This window comes from Eurosta solidaginis, chromosome 1 (assembly GCF_040869045.1).
Source record: "Eurosta solidaginis isolate ZX-2024a chromosome 1, ASM4086904v1, whole genome shotgun sequence".
NCBI classification, from domain to species: domain Eukaryota; kingdom Metazoa; phylum Arthropoda; class Insecta; order Diptera; family Tephritidae; genus Eurosta; species Eurosta solidaginis.
This window is the reverse complement of record NC_090319.1, coordinates 322,978,367-322,995,380: the sequence shown is the minus strand read 5'-3', so window position 1 is coordinate 322,995,380 and position 17,014 is coordinate 322,978,367. Positions and strand designations below refer to the sequence as shown.

The following is a 17,014-nucleotide window of genomic DNA, read 5'->3' as shown; positions in this document are numbered from 1 at the left end:
ATAATCGGGGTCGCCACTCGGAAGTGTTTGGCAAACACTTCGAGTGTATTTCTGCCATGAAAAGCTTCTCAGTAAAAAAACAAAATGCCGTTCGAAGTCGGTGTAAAAACATGTGGGTCCCGTCTCTCCAATTTGTGGGAAACATTAAAAGGAGCAGCACGACGCAAATTAGAAGAGAAGCTCGGCCTAAAATCTCTTCAGGGACTATCGCGCCAATCATTTATTTTTTTATTTTCTATTTCACATTTAATCGAATTCGAACAATTTTCTCAATTGAAAAATCGGAACAAGGCTGAAAAAATTTCGAAATAGGCAGTATTTTTTTGGCAGATTTGCAATCGCTGTATTGCGTATATGAGCTCACACATTTACATATTCACTTATTTACTTACGTGAGAGTAGTTATTTTAAATTATCTAAATAATCCTTTTCCAATGAAGTCTTTTTTGACACAACTTTTTCAAACTTTTCGCCTGCAGTGCAGATTTTTTAAGCTTGCAGAAATATTTCACAGACAAATTTTAGCGAAAAAAACATATACTATATATATAACAGTATATAAATGCACTATAATACTGTATTACATAAATATTTCCAAGTCACTGCATAGATCTGATTCACAAACGACACGTCCGTACGCGTTAGGTTTAATGGCTAAACTAAGTGTTAGTATGGTAGACTAGCCAACTAGCGACTAACTTTGGTCAAAACAACACTGGTCGTTGAATTTGTTTACATATAATTGTACATATGCAAGTGTTGGTGTATTTACCATAAGCATGAGCACAATACCTTTTGCCCTGCTAACTGACAAAGCACGGGAAATTGGTGAAAGTAGTAAAATGTGGGCCGCCAGGATAGTACGCCTAAAAGTAGGCTTATACAAATTTATCAGCTAACAGTTAGCGCAGTTAGTAAGGTTATAAGTTATAAGCGTATACAAGTGTAAATACATACATATATATTTAAGTTTATTTGCATAACCATGTAGTATATGGTAATTCATTTGCTATTGTTTTTCTATTTGTATTGTTGTACTTTGCACTTTGGTATGTCGCTTTGTATGTTATGTGGGTAGCAAAGTATGTTCGAGTGCCATTTTGCATTTCATTCTCAATGAAATTCTTCAATATTGTAACAGCCAGTGTTGTGAGCCGGTCAAAAAAATGAACTTTGAGCGTCAATGCTATCATGGGCATACGTATGTACATATGTATGTGGATTAGAAGTTTACGCCGATCACTATCGGCGGCGATGTGGGCGGCGCGCCGGCGTACGCCGGTGTTCTTACTTTAAAAGGCTTGAGTTTTCTATTTAAAAAAAATAATATTTAGGAAAAGTTTTATTTTGTATGTATTTAAGGAAATCAAGATGTTGGCTCCTTGCGGAGGGATTGTCCCTCGTTACTAAAGAGAGGCTTCGAACCTAACCCCAGTCTTTGGAATTGGTACTCCTTCGTCTGCTCAAAAGATATAGAGATACATAAAATAGTCACAGTTTTGTTTGTATATCTCGCGCAAAGCGTAGTTTCACCTAAGGTTAACTCCTAACAATCGTCACGAACACAATTTCTTATTTGTGGCTCCTTGGCGGTCACGCACAAAGGCGATTTATGGTTGCTATTAATGGTCTATTAATAGTCATGACTCTCGTGGCACAGGGCGCCTCGAGTTGTTTCGGCTGTTTATAAGAGCTACAATTCCCGATGTGCGAACAGTAGCAATCCCGACCACCAGTCGCTACCACTCCTCTTGACCCTCACTCCATATGCCAGCACAGAAGCTATAGTACTGCGACTTCGAACTCATAACTTCGTCGACCTCACTTTCCTAGAAGCTCTAGGTGTAGCACTGAAGACTTTCGAACGGATGCTTTTGTCGCGCTATGCTGCCGAGCTACACCAGAGACACACCTTTAAACGTTAGGGAGTGACTATTCGGCCAGGGATGCCGCCCTCGAAATCATAAGCAGTCTAAGTGGATGTCATTGCGTCATGGGTGAAAATCGTATATTCCTCGAGGCATCTTCATAATTAAAATTTTACAAGAACCCTGGATAAAATTTTTAAAATGTAGACCAAAGTTTGCAGACGTTTGTGTTCACAATGTAGATTTCAATAGTCTTCGTTAATTCAAAACGTTATTTTAGAATGAAATTCGACCCATTTTATGTTGAAAGATGTTAACTGCTGTTTTTCGGACTTATGATATAGGAGCTCATTATGGATGACCGCGTAGCTTCAGTTTTCAGACTAGTTCGGACTGTCGACTACGTCTTGGGAAAACTTTTGCTTTGAGTGTTCGTGTGAAGGACAACGCCTGACCTGGTAAATATATGTGCCTACGTATTCACATTTGTAAAGGAGCCGTAACGTGTAGGTGATATTAAACTTGGTTATAGCCTATAATCAATGTGATTCACTCCAAGGGACTAGTTTTGGATAGGGCCGCCAACTTTAAAAAATCCCAAACCGTGAGACTTGGGTGTTGAAGGAGGATGTGTGAAAATCAAAATTAACATTTCAGACGCCATTTTGAAGTTTCGAAAATAGACAACAGATGTTTGAATGTGAGCCCAAGTGATTTTTCAAACCCTTCTCATACGTACATATATCCTCAAATTAAGTATGAGGTAAGAATCATTTCAAAGGAGTGTTTATGCACCTAAAACCTGTTGTTTTAATAACTTGGTGAATTGGGTGATGCCAAATCCGTGTTAAGCTGACATCGAAAACGCCTGTTTTTATACCCAGCTGTACTTGTACATAGGGCATTATAACTTTGATTGGATAACGGCTGGTTGTACATATATCAAAATCGTCAGTAGCGAAAAAAAATTTGATTGAGCCATGTCCGTCCGTCCGTCTGCCCGTCTGTCCGTTAACACGATAACCTGAGTAAATATTGAGATATCTTCACCAAGTGGTACACGAGCTTATCTGGAATAGATTGCTATTGAAAATGAGCGAAATCGGATGATAACCACGCCCACTTTTTATATATATAACGTTTTGGGAAACACAAAAAACCTGATGATTTAGTAAATAATACACCCAGAATGTTGAAACTTGACGTGTAGACTGATATTGAGACTATTGATAAAAATTTGAAAAAATTGTTTAAAATGGGCGTGGCACCGCCCACTTGTGATAAAATCAATTTTACAAATATTATTAATCATAAATCAAAAATCGTTAAACCTATCGTAACAAAATTTGGCAGAGAGGCTACCTTTACCATAAGGAATGCTTTGAAGAAAAATTAACGAAATCGGTTAAGGACCACGCCCACATTTATATACAAGATTTTTAAAAGGGTCGTGAACGAATAAAATAAGCTATATCTTTGAAAAAAAGAGCTTTATTCAATGGCATTTCATTTCCCAAGTGGATTTATAACAGTAAAAAAGAAAAAAATCTAATTTAAAAAATGGGCGTGGCACCGCCCCTTTTATGACTGAGCAATTTTCTCTGTTTCGGGAGCCATAACTCGAAGAAAAATTAACGGATCGTAATAAAATTGGGTGTAAAAATTTTCTCTATAACAGGAAATATTTCTAGAAAAAATGGATGACATCGGTTAAAGACCACGCCCACTTTAATATAAATGACTTGAAGAAGGGTCGTAGGCAAAAATAATAAGTTAAATTTTAGCGAAAACTAGTTTTGTACCAATCGTATTTTGTGCCATTATAACAAGAAATGGCGGCCACCGTGGTGTGATGGTAGCGTGCTCCGCCTACCACACCGTATGTCCTGGGTTCGCACCCCGGAAAAAGCAACATCAAAATTTTAGAAATAAAGTTTTTAAATTAGAAGGAAATTTTTCTAAGCGGGGTCGCCCTTCGGCATTGTTTGGCAAGCGCTCCGGGTGTATTTCTGTCATGAAAAGCTTTCAGTGAAAACTCATCTGCCTTGCAGATGCCGTTCGGAGTCGGCATAAAACATGTAGGTCCCGTCCGGCCAATTTGTAGGGAAAATCAAGAGTAGCACGACGCAAATTGGAAGAGAAGCTCGGCCTTAGATCTCTTCGGAGGTTATCGCGCCTTAAATTAATTTTTTTTTATTTATAACAAGAAATGGGAAAATGGGCGCGGCACTGCCCATTTCTTGCAATGCATTTCCCAACGTTTCTGGAGCCATAACTCGACGAAAAATTTGGTGCACATGTATGCCTTTTAACAGGAAATATTTTCAGTAAATATGGACTAAATCGGTTAAATCGCCTTCTTTTATATAAAAGATTTTGTAAAAGTGTGTACATGCAGGTAATAAACTATTTCTAGTAAAAGTCGGAAAATTTCACCCTGCCCTTTTTTTTTGTAATAACGCATTTTAGTACAATGGCATTTGTGTGTTTATGTTTATTGTTCTGTTATATCTTTATTTTAAAATAAACAGTTGGGAAATTCCCATATCTGAAGGAAAACTACCGCTCAAGGTCATTGGTGTTAGCCTCTGTATCCTTTTTGCTTCTTTTAAACGAAAATTAGTTCCGAATAGAATCATATGTATATGTATTATTGCGCAACCTTGCAACACTATTCAGCACACAAAACAAACAACAACAGCATTTCAAGTGTACAGCGGGGTATGTAATGTTCGGTTTCACCTGAACTTAGACTTCCTTACTTGTTTTAAATCACTTTTGAACAGTTAGAGATAGTTAAATTTGACAATTAGTTTCTTATAGCTGCGCAACCGTTGATACCACTTTCGACCATATCCGATCAATTTCCGAAATGAACCATAAATGGCCTAAACAGTCTTAAACGAGTAGAAAATATAGTAACTCGCCGATATTTTTGACATTTGGCGGCGGCTTGAGAAAGACGACAAAAATCGGCGGCGACGGCGGCGTTTATTGGCCATGTTTACATACTCCTACATGGAAAAACAGGACATTCAGTGGATTTACATGCATACATCTAAACATTACTTTCTGCGCGTTTGTTTGTTTGTGCACTGCAATTGCTCTATTCCCTATTATCCTTATTTGTGATGTCAACTATTATTTGCAGTTTTTTTAAGTGCTTAGTTTCTGCTGTAACAAGAAATAAAGTCGTTTCGTTTGTAGCACTGCATGGTTGTGAAGAAATCGCAAACGTTTATGTTGTTTTTGTATGCATTATGTATGTTGCTATTTAAATGTTTATACTTACTCAATATTACTTTTAAGGGCAACGCCTTTCATTTGTCGCTTTACATACTTTGTCTTGCATTTTCAAGCGTGCTTTGCATTAGCTTTGGTAAAATAACGGTTGATTGTAACGGCATACAAGAATAGAGTTAAATATAGACTTCCGGCCGTCTGTCTGTGATCACGATAGCTTTAATAAATATTGAGATATCTTATTAGAATTTGGTATATGAGTTCCTTGGCACTCATCTTCCATTGTTATTTAAAATGAGCGAAATCGGATAATAACCACTCCCACTTTATATATATGGGGTATTCCATCCCATTTCGACCAATTTTGAACCCGACCCCTTTAGAATTGGCTGAAAGTTTTTCTTCTTTTTGTAGCTTACGAAAGATGTTTTTCAGAATTTTTTCAAATTTTTTCATCCAACTCAAAAAAGTTATGAATTTAAAAAAAAAAACACCGTTTTTGTTTTCAAAATGCTATAACTTTTTTAAAAATTGACCGTTTGGGATCTTTTTTTTTTAAAAATACAAAAAAAATTTTAAGGTTTTTTTTTTCTCATAAACTCACTAATCCCGGAGTGGGCCGATTTTTTTATATTTTTTTTATTTAATTAAAAAAAAAAATTTCAAAAATAAAAAATTTTTTTTATCAATTTTATTTATATAACAAAAAAATGTTAGAAAATGTTTTTTAAGTATTCTTTTCTTTATATATTATGGTAATCTACGATTAAAATGACTCGCTTTCGCTGTCCAGCAACTGCATTAGGCCGGTATACACATACATTCGTATTCAATACTTATCTACGTTTATTAAAATAATTTCATCGAAATATCATGGCATCAAATAAACAATTCGATCGATGTTGCAATCCTTTTGAGTTGGAGTCCATTATAAAAAAATTGGTTTGCGTCCAGCGACTGACGCTATGAAAGTAGTGTTAGGATTAGGTGATTATTATTTATTATGCAGTTCATGTCGTAAAGAAGCTTCGAAAATAGTTAAGCAACCCGCAAGTAACAGTTATGAAAACAATTATCAGATTGATAGTGACAGTAACACAGATGATTTACAATCAACCTCGGCATCCCAAGTTAGCGCTGCAACTCAATTACCTGTAATAAACCGTGCTTTACAACTGTTGAATCCATCACCAATTCCATCAAGAAGGTCAAAAGACAATCAATTTTTGTACAACAAAATAAATAAAATATCTGAGAACTTGAAAAAGGATTTACTCTCTTCTACTGATGAAGAATCGATCGAAGATGATGGTGAAAATTTTCGTGCTTTAATTAAAATGCTGTGTGACAAATTCAACGATAAAGAAACGGAAAAGTCTTTGAAAATACAAATATTAACATTATTACGAGAAAAATGGACTGAAAGGCGTATTTGTGAAACTATGAATTCATCAAGACATATGACAAGGCTAGCGATGTTGGTTGAAGAAAAAGGTATACTTTAACACCTGAATCGAAATTAGGTATATTTAACGTAAAATTAATATTTGAAATACAATTGAAAATTCAATTACATCTTTTTTATAGGGAGGAAAATTGAAGATGAAGTAAAATTGAAAGTTCAAAATTTTTATAACGATGATGAGTACAGTGCTCTGATGCCAGGTATTAAAGACTTTGTTTCAGTTCGAAGTGACGATGGTAATCGAGTGCACGTCCAAAATAGACTTGTCCTGTCTAACTTAAAAGAATTATACCAAAGTTTTCGGGAAGTAAACGCTGCAGAGAAAAATGGATTTTCGAAATTTGTTTCTTTGTGACCTAAACATTGTGTGTTAGCAGGGGCAAGTGGAACACACACCATCTGTGTATGTACGATCCATCAAAACGTTAAATTGATGATGCTTGGTAAATATCAAATTTATTAATAATTATAAATGCGTAAATTTTCATTTAACTTAATCATTTCAGGTGCAAATATTAATTCTTTAACGAGAAATGCAAAAAAGCCCGTTCAACACTATAGCGATTGCTTGAGCATGATTATATGTGGAACTCCATCGTTTCAATGTTATTTGGGTAGATGTAATAACTGTCCAGGGGTAGATGAATTGATTAATATTTTACTGGGATGTTTTGAGAACCACGAAATTGAGAATATTACCTATAAGTATTGGATATCAAAGCCGAGACGCAGTTTAGAAACTTTTATTAAGCCTAAAGAAGAATTTGTTGAAGATTTTTGTGGGGAATTAAAAACTCTTCTACCTCACTCATTCATCGCCAAAGAACAAGCTAAATTTTTAAAAACGTTGAAAGGAACATTTACACCAAATGAATTTATTATTATTTGTGATTTTGCAGAAATTTACGCATTCGGCGGCATCTGGTTTTCACTGGAACAATAACCAGGCAACAATTTTTCCGGTAGTAATTTATTATAAAGTAAATGGCAAACTTGAACACAAAAGCTTAGCAATTATTTCAGATTGTAATAATCATGATGCCATTGCTGTTCATGTTTTTATTAAAATAATTACTGATTATGTGAAGAGTTTTCCTGAACGTTGTGACACGGTTTATTATTTTTCTGAGGGAGCTCCTCAACAATTTAAAAACTTCAAAAACTTTGTAAATTTATATTATCATGAAGATGATTTTGACATTCCTGCCGAATGGCACTTTTTTCCGAGTGCTCATGGCAAAGGTCCGTGTGATGGTATAAAAAAGATGTAATTGAATTTTCAATTGTATTTCAAATATTAATTTTACGTTATATATACCTAATTTCGATTCAGGTGTTGAAAGTATACCTTTTTCTTAAACCAACATTTTCGTTATCCTTGTCATATGTCTTGATGAATTCATAGTTTCACAAATACGCCTTTCAGTCCATTTTTCTGGTAATAATGTTAATATTTGTATTTTCAAAGACTTTTCCGTTTCTTTATCGTTGAATTTGTCACACAGCATTTTAATTAAAGCACGAAAATTTTCACCATCAGCATCGATCGATTCTTCATCAGTAGCAGAGAGTAAATCCTTTTCAAGTTCTCAGATATTTTATTTATTTTTTTGTGCAAAAATTGATTGTCTTTTGACCTTCTTGATGGAATTGGTGATGGATTCAACAGTTGTAAAGCACGGTTTATTACAGGTAATTGAGTTGCAGCGCTAACTTGGGATGCCGAGGTTGATTGTAAATCATCTGTGTTACTGTCACTATCAATCTGATAATTGTTTTCATAACTGTTACTTGCGGGTTGCTTAACTATTTTCGAAGCTTCTTTACGACATGAACTGCATAATAAACAATAATCACCTAATCCTAACACTACTTTCTTAGCGTCAGTCGCTGGACGCAAACCAATTTTTTTTATAATGGACTGCAGCTCAAAAGGATTGCAACATCGATCGAATTGTTTATTTGATGCCATGATATTTCGATGAAATTATTTTAATAAACGTAGATAAGTATTGAATACGAATGTATGTGTATACCGGCCTAATGCAGTTGCTGGACAGCGAAAGCGAGTCATTTTAATCGTAGATTACCATAATATATAAAGAAAAGAATACTTAAAAATCATTTTCTAACATTTTTTTGTTACATAAATAAAATTAATAAAACAAAAATTTTTATTTTTGAAATATTTTTTTTCAATTAAATTAAAAAAAATATAAAAAAAAAATCGGCCCACTCCGGGATTAGTGTGGATGATTGCAGAATTGATTGAAGTGAGAAAAAAAAAAACTGAAAAATTAAAAAAAAAAACTTTAAACATTTTTTTGTATTTTTTCCGAAAAGTACATTTAAAAACAAATTAAAAAAAAAAACAAAAGATCCCAAACGGTAAATTTTTGAATAAGTTATAGCATTTTGAAAACAAAAACGGTGTTTTTTAAAAATTCATAACTTTTTTTGGGTTAGATGAAAAAATTTGAAAAAATTCTGAAAAACGTCTTTCGTAAGCTAGAAAAAGAAAAAAACTTTCAGCCAATTCTAAAGGGGTCGGGTTCAAAATTGGTCGAAATGGGGTGGAATACCCCATGTATAACCTTAAAAAAAACACACAAAGAACCTGATTATTTAGTGAATAATACACCTAGAATATTGAAATTTGAAGTGTGGACTGGTAATGGGACTGTTGATACAAATATGAAAATTTTCTTGAAAATGGGCGTGGCATCCTCACTTATGATGAAATCAATTTTGCATATATTATTAATCATAATTGAAAAACCGTTAAACCTATTATAACAAAATTCGACAGATTACTATAAAAAATACTGCGAATCAAAATTAAAGAAATTCGTTAAGAACCATGCCCAATTTTATTTTTAATAAAAGTTAATAGCCTTGAATATTGTAAATATTTCGACTTCAATCTGAAGTCATCATCAGGGACATATGGATATGTATGATCGATCACTCGATTATCGACCAAATAAATTATAAATGAATATAAACAAAAAAAAAAAAACACTAAGTTTTATTCATCTGTGGAGCCTTTTAGCTCAACAAATCTAACAATGCCCAATTTTATATAAAAGATTTTTAAAAGGGTCGTGGATGAATAAAACAAGTTATATATTTGCAAAAAATGGCGTTTTATTTCCCAAGAGGAATTATAACAAGACAAAGCAAACAATTTAAATTTTAGGAAATGGGCGTGGCACCGCCCATCAACACATTTTGACGGTTCCCTTAATGAATAAATTTTGAATACAAATTTTTTTCAGTGTATTGTATAGTATTGTAAATTTTTGTTGCAAATTTGTTAGTATAAATTTGAATATCACACTGAAGTGCCTTGGCTTGATATGGAAGTGCTTTTTCTTTGCACTTTCATATGAAATTCAGGCACTTTCATATAAATCGAATTTATATGTGAGGGTATATGGGTGTGCTACGAGCATTTTTATTTATTTTCAAAGTGTGAATTTGCATCTGTGCCTATTCGTCAGGGCAAAACTAAAAAAAAAGTGCTACAAGTGAATGTGGGTGGAACAGCTCTGCTCGTAACAAAATTCGAAAAAGTAATTTATCTGAAAAGAACTGTATAATTGAAACTCACCTGAGTATATAATGTTCGGTTACACCCGAACTTAGACACCCTTACTTGTTTTTGGTTAGCATTTGTTGGGGTTTCTTTATAAATACGTAATTAAGTAGTTGAGGTCAGTGTTTGCTTAATTATTCAAACTTGTTAAAATTTTTACTGTTGTTGTTGTTGCAGTGATAGACACTCCCCAAAGGGTTTGACCAGTAACAAGCACCATTTATGTATGAAAATGTGTTTCGATGACAGATCGTAAAACATAATACGGGCCCAGCATTCGCCTCGGGTGAGTGAGGTAGACAATTGGAGAGTGAGGTAGACAGTCGGAGAATCTATAAATTGCGCTGGCATCTCCTTGAAAGAGAATCTTTGGGTATTTTAGTGGCATCTTACGACAGGCATACCTGCCTAGCCCGTTGTCTGTACTGTCGTCATCAACATCAAAGATAAATTCTTCAATATAACATTTATCATCAGCTACATATAGACCTAAACGCGACTAATATAAGCCAACAGTTTAAGTTGGCTGATAACTGCATCGTCTTCCAAGCAGAAGTTATTGCGATTAAGGATGCCGTGGATGAAATGCTATCCAGTGCTGCATCAATTAGGGAATTTAACATCTACTCTGATAGTCAAGCGGCTATCAAGGCCTTGAGTTCAACGAAAGTGCGTTCGAGGGCGGTCTGGGAGTGCCTGACCTTGATTGAGATTGCACCGAACTATTTTATGATTAAGATTATCTGGGCAACTGTTAAACAGATCGGGACAATTGGACTGATGAAAATGGCTGTAGGGATTTCGAGACTCCATTGGCCGTGGTCTGCTCCAGCATTGATGGGATTCGAGTCAACTCAGCAAGCGTTGGGCGGACACCACCTCTTGCAAGGAAGCAATATCCTTCTGGCCGGAAGTGGATGGCAGAAGGTCCGCCGAAATGATTGTATTCACTAACGCTCTTCTATCAATGGCCATTTGGGTTTTGACAGGCCAATGTCCAATGGGAGTCCTAGTGGTACGTCGCAATATACTTGAAACCCCTCCTGCTGTAGCTGTATGGAGGATGATGAGGTGGAATTATCGAGTAACTTTATGCTTGAATGCCCAACTTTTGCCAGAGCTAGGCGAAAGTATTTCAGTCGAGACTCACTTGGATCTCCGGAGGATTTATCCAAGGTTGAGATCGGCCTCATTAGAAACTTTATCGTTACTGCGCAACGATTCTCTAAATAGCTATACGTCACCGTTGTATCACAACGGACCTTAATGCTTTCCAAGTGATCTTCCGCTGCATGGGCAGCTACCACCTAACCTAACGTATAGACCAAGGATGCGAGCGATTTTCATTTCATTTCATTTCATTTCATTTCTTTATTGAGTCAATGGTAACATACCTTACTGACTATATTACAGGTGTACTTAGAACTAAATTATTAATTTAAGTATGACTAATGGGATAGATAGTAAGACTCAATGCATGCCTTGAAGAGAGACCTAGACATGGCAAAGTCAAGATTTAGACTCCTAGATAGGTGATTGAATTCTACAAGTCCTCTTAGAAGAGGAGCAAAGCTGAAGTAATTAGAACGCAACACTTCAATACGGAATATATTGTGAAAGCGGAAGGCTCTGTTACGGACATTGAAAGTTACCTGACCCAGAAGTTCGGAACAATCAATAGCACCAGATATTATATCAAAAATAAACATTAAGCCTTGAACAGAACGCCTGACTTCAAGTGGCAAGACATTTATAAGCATGCATCTCGCATTGTAGGGTGGCATGGGATCATCAAAGTGTAGAGGTTGAAGAGCAAACCGCATGAATTTCCGCTGAACGCGTTCGATTTGGGAGCTATGTCTTCTATAATAAACTAGAAGTAATATAAATAGATCGCTTGTTATAGATGAGCTATCGTCTTGTTCTCGGTTTTTTCAACGACGAGTTATTAAACCGATAACACGTCGATAACGAGCTGATATCTGCAACAAGCCTATTGTACGTCCATAATGAGCCAACGATTGTAACTACAAAAACCTATAGCTTTCCAATATCAATCTTTAACAAAGCGAAAAAGGCAACAATGCTTTCCCGAATAGTCTCGAAATGGCCGTGAATTATTCTTGATATGTTTCCGAAAAAGTCCCAAAGTAGTTTCGAAACGGTGCTGAAAAATTCGCGAAACACATCTCGGCAAAGTTCCAATGTAACCAGAAATAACTAAAATAGTCGCAAAATAATGGTCATGATAGGGTGAAAAATCTGGTATAAGAGGCGCCACTCTCGAAGCTATAGCTTGCCGCTGAAGTCCCAACCAAATTGGGTGAATAAAGAGGAAGCCAATTTTTGAACTACAAAGGCGTGGAACAAAGGGCAAAGCTTTGTACATTATTAGCTGTTAGTCTTACGATGTTAAACTGAAGAGATCTTCCAATTTGCGTCGTGCCCCTTTTTTTAATTTTCCCTAAAAATTGGTGGGATGGGACCTACTTGTTTTTATACTGACTCCGAACAGCATCTGCAAGGCAGATGAGTTTTCACTGAGAAGCTTTTCATAGCAGAAATACATTCGGAGTGCTTGTCAAACACTGCAGAGGGGCGACCCCGCTTAGAAAAAATTTCTTCTAATTGAAAGACTTGTTTCTAAAATTTTGATGTTGCTTTGCCCGGGCGTGAACCCAGGATATTCTGTGTGGTAGGCGGAGCACGCTACCGTCACACCACGGTGGCGAACATAGCACAGCGAATAAAAGTTTTTCGACTTCCCTCACCAATGGAAGGCGATTTGAAAGAATGGCTAAATGGCGGCCCATCTGGCAGGTCCATGGTTGAATGAGAAATTTTCACTCGGCTCTAATATTCGAAAAAAAAAAAATATAAAAAATGATAGGGATTATCACATGAATTAACAGAATCAACAGATTAAGACTCGCCCACACACTAAATCACTCACCCATACATATCTTGGGTTATACTGAAACATCTTTTACTAAGTTATGGAAATTTATTTTAATTCTTAATGGACATGATTTCACAACGGATATACATATTTATTATTTATTCAAATTTCGTTTTACTGCTGATTGCTTTCATTGTATTGAGCAATTTGTGCATGACATTGAAACGCCATGTATGGGATTTTGAGCAATTACTTTTCGATTACTTTCAATTACAATCCGAATCAATCAATCGATTTCAATCTATCATGCAAACGATTTTCGACTCACATTTGCATTGATTGATATTTCGAATTCTTATTCATATATGTACATATGTATGCTAATAAATAAATGTAAGGCGCAATAAACTCCGAAGAAATTTTGGGCCGAACTTCTTTTCCAATTTGGTCGTGCTCCTTTTTTAATTTCTTCCTACAAATTGGTGGGACGGGACCGACCTGTTTTATGCCGACTCCGGACGGAATATGCAAACAGGCCCGACGAGAGGGGGGGGGCTGAGGGGGTCATTACCCCCGGGCCCGGGTTTTGGAGGGGCCCGGGAATCTCAAAATGCTATCCCATCTTTTTGCTTACATAAATAAAAAAATCACACCTTTAATCACCTTTCGTAGATAGCAATCGTTTTAAATTTCAACAAATTTTATAAATTTTTTAACGTGTCTGCACCCCGCATAAGGTGTTGTTGGTTTTTGGCGTTGGCTTTGTAGCATAAAGTTGAATTCGTTTTCTATTCCAGCAGAAAAATTCGGTATGATGCAAATTCTTATACAGCGATATACATGTATGTATATATGTAAAAACGTTGACGATAACAGTTTTTGAAAAAAACGAGATATCTTTTGGGTTTTGGGGAGTGTTTTGGTTGAAAAGTTGACCCTTTCGCTATTTTTTTCAGCAGGCTCGAAAATTATTTTTTTGGGTATGCGTAGTGGAACTTTTTTCCTAAGCCCAAATCCTATCGAAAAGTCGATGGCGCGATATCGGTTAATAAATCGACCCAGCCTAATACGTATGCATGGATACGCTTAAATATACTTTATATATACAAATGCATATAAATATGTGAAAGATGGTAATTTTCATTTTGAGAATTCGTTCATTTTAGTATGGGGGCCCGTATTTTTTTTTTTTTGCCCCCGGGCCCGGATTTTCTCTCGGCGGCCCTGTATGCAAGGCACCGAGGGGCGACCTCGCTTAGAAAACTTTTCTTCTAATTGAAAAAACTTGTTCCTAAAATTTTTATGTTGGTTTGCCCGGGGTGTACACCCAGGATCTTCGGTGTGGTAGGCGGAGCACGCTACCATCCAACCACACGCGGCCGGCAATACGCTTGCATTAAAGGTACAATTCCATAAATTTATATATATGTACATACTATGTATGTGTGAATATAAAATAGAAACAAGAACTTAGAAAAACTAATAAAATAAGCTACAAGCGTGAAACTTGGAATATAGTTCATAACCCGATGACAATACGATATTAAGGAAAAATCTCCGATAGGTGGCGCATGGATAAAATATTTAAAAAAATCGTATTTGGTGTTCGATTTGGCTTATATTTGGAACACATACATTACATACATGAAAAGAAAGCGATATATGAAAAAAATCGCCGGCAGGTAGCGCAAGGATCGAGATCAATTTGGCTCATTGAACAAGTATTACATACAGTCCGGTAGAAGTGACATCAAAATATTTTGGAGTTTGAGGAGGGAAAAGCATTCGTGGCGCAGAGTCGAGTAAAGTTTTTGGAAGGATTATGTACTGAGGACTTAGATTGTAACAAATTGTCAGGAAAGAGTCCTTGTAATAATGATTCACTAAAGGAACTAAATAGAATGAGAAATAATAGGCAATTAAATAAAGACTAAAAACTTGAAAATAAAATAATTTAAAAAAAATTTTTAAGTTAAACGGTTTTATTGAAAACAATACTTACATTAAATAATAATAATACTAAAAGCTAGAAAATAATTAGGTAGGTCCTAGGTACTAGTCTTCACACTCCTCATCAATCTAGGCCGTTGACCAGACAATTAAATTAAATTAAAAAGTTTCGAACTGTCAAACGTACGTAAATGCATACTATGAAGGTGTTCGGGTTTTTCGCTCGCAAACGTTTAAAAAATCTTTTTAGACATCAGATTAAATGTTAGTTAGTGAAGGTCAGAATTCATAATGAACATTTTTCTGGATTTCGAATAACATTGGTAAAAGTCGATCATCAAAAACTTGGAAGACAATGTGACATGCGCCTAAGAATGCCGGAAAGATCAGTCGATTCTGAAAGTATAACCCCCAGACGGACTTGCGTGATTTAGGCGAATAAACAGTTTTTTTTTGGCGGTTTACTTTAAATTCTTAGTAAGAAGATGGTTATCCTTTAACGGGTATAACTTATGACATTATTTTCTTTACACCTACTTCACATTGATTTGAGTTTTAGATCTTTATCCCATTTTTTTTTTAAACACTTAAGTAAAAAGTGCAAAGTCCAAATGACCATTGCATAAAAAATTAAAATGCGAATGCAAAATGGCTCTGATGAAATATAGTGCTTATTGTATAGGTCGACGTGAGGTGATATCAAAATTCGAGTTGATGATGATTTTGATATGGCGTGTTATGATGTAAACTGGTGTGACATATGTATGACGACTTGTTCGATATAATTTTACATCATCATCTTGAATTGACTGATGGGATTAGCATTGGGTAAATATATTACTAGAGTTGGTGAATAGTCAGAGTCATGTAGCTATGCTTTTATCACGGTAACTGTCAGACTACAGTACCTGGCTGCAACATCTAAGAGAAATCAACGTGGCTGTGACGGCAACTGCGTATCGTTTGCAATCACGCTTACAAATAATTTTTTACACATACCCACTCATTGATTTAGTTATGAGCGGCATAAATGTGCCTGTGATTTGTATTGCAACTAAGTAGCACTAGATGTCGTTGTAAACAGCTACTTTGGCAGCTGTTGGCAGGTATGCAAATGACTTCGAATCGATAAATTCTCGATTTGTGCCTCTATGTACTGCTAGATGCTGAAGTAAGCTGGGAGAGCGAGCGTTTGCTCCGCCGCCTGTTTGCAGTTTATTCCGATAGCTAGCAGTAAACATTTATGAGCAAAGCTTTGATTGGGTCTGTAATTTTCATTATTGTGCACTGAAATTCAGATCATATTGCTTTATGTCACTTATGGTTCTATCCGTGATACCACGGTGAGTATCGAAGGGGGTGATAATAAGCTGTATGGGCATTTCGTAGTTATAAAGATAGTGCATTGCATAAAAGGCCAAAGGCTACACTGACTTGGTCATGTTAGGCGAATGAACAAACACTCTCCGGACAAGAGTAGGAGGAAAGGAAGACCTCCATTGAGTTGGGAGAAGTAAGTGGAAAAAGGGTTGACCACCCTTGGTGCTCCCGATTGTCGTCAGTTATCGTAAAACACGACTAGCTGGCGTTACTTTTTACGAAATGGTCTAAACCGCTTAGGCGGTTAAGAACCAACTAATGATACTGATGATGATCACTGTTCAATAACAGTAACGGACAAAAATAGTTGTTATTGAGAGGAATAGTCACAGATCAAGACGCTTCTTAAAACGGGCGAGGTTTGCGGCAACAGTTTACACTGCATCTAATTGAGTGCCGAAATAACTCGTTACGTATTTCGCGAAGTGGGGAAAGCTTCTGATCGCCACCCACCAATGGCTAGGTCGATTATTTTACATGCGGTTCAAGCCGCTCACTATTTCCGGTCGCTTGCGGTCGTGTATCCTCCGGGTAGCTAATGAACATCCGTTATGTGGTGAACCAATGTGAGAAAGAGACAACCTGGCTAGGCCATTTCGGCACAATGTAAT

The 17,014-nt window shown here is 36.0% G+C and overlaps 1 protein-coding gene across 1 annotated transcript in view; it reads right to left on the bottom strand.

Moving 5' to 3' along the window:
- Nucleotides 1-615, bottom strand: part of Kif19A (Kinesin family member 19A) — a 48,305-nt gene extending 47,690 nt beyond the window's left edge. The window contains exon 1 of the mRNA XM_067761903.1: nucleotides 393-615. The gene's annotated coding sequence lies outside the window, so the exon portion shown is untranslated. The remainder of the gene's footprint in view (nucleotides 1-392) is intronic.
- Nucleotides 616-17,014: the final 16,399 nt, after the last annotated feature.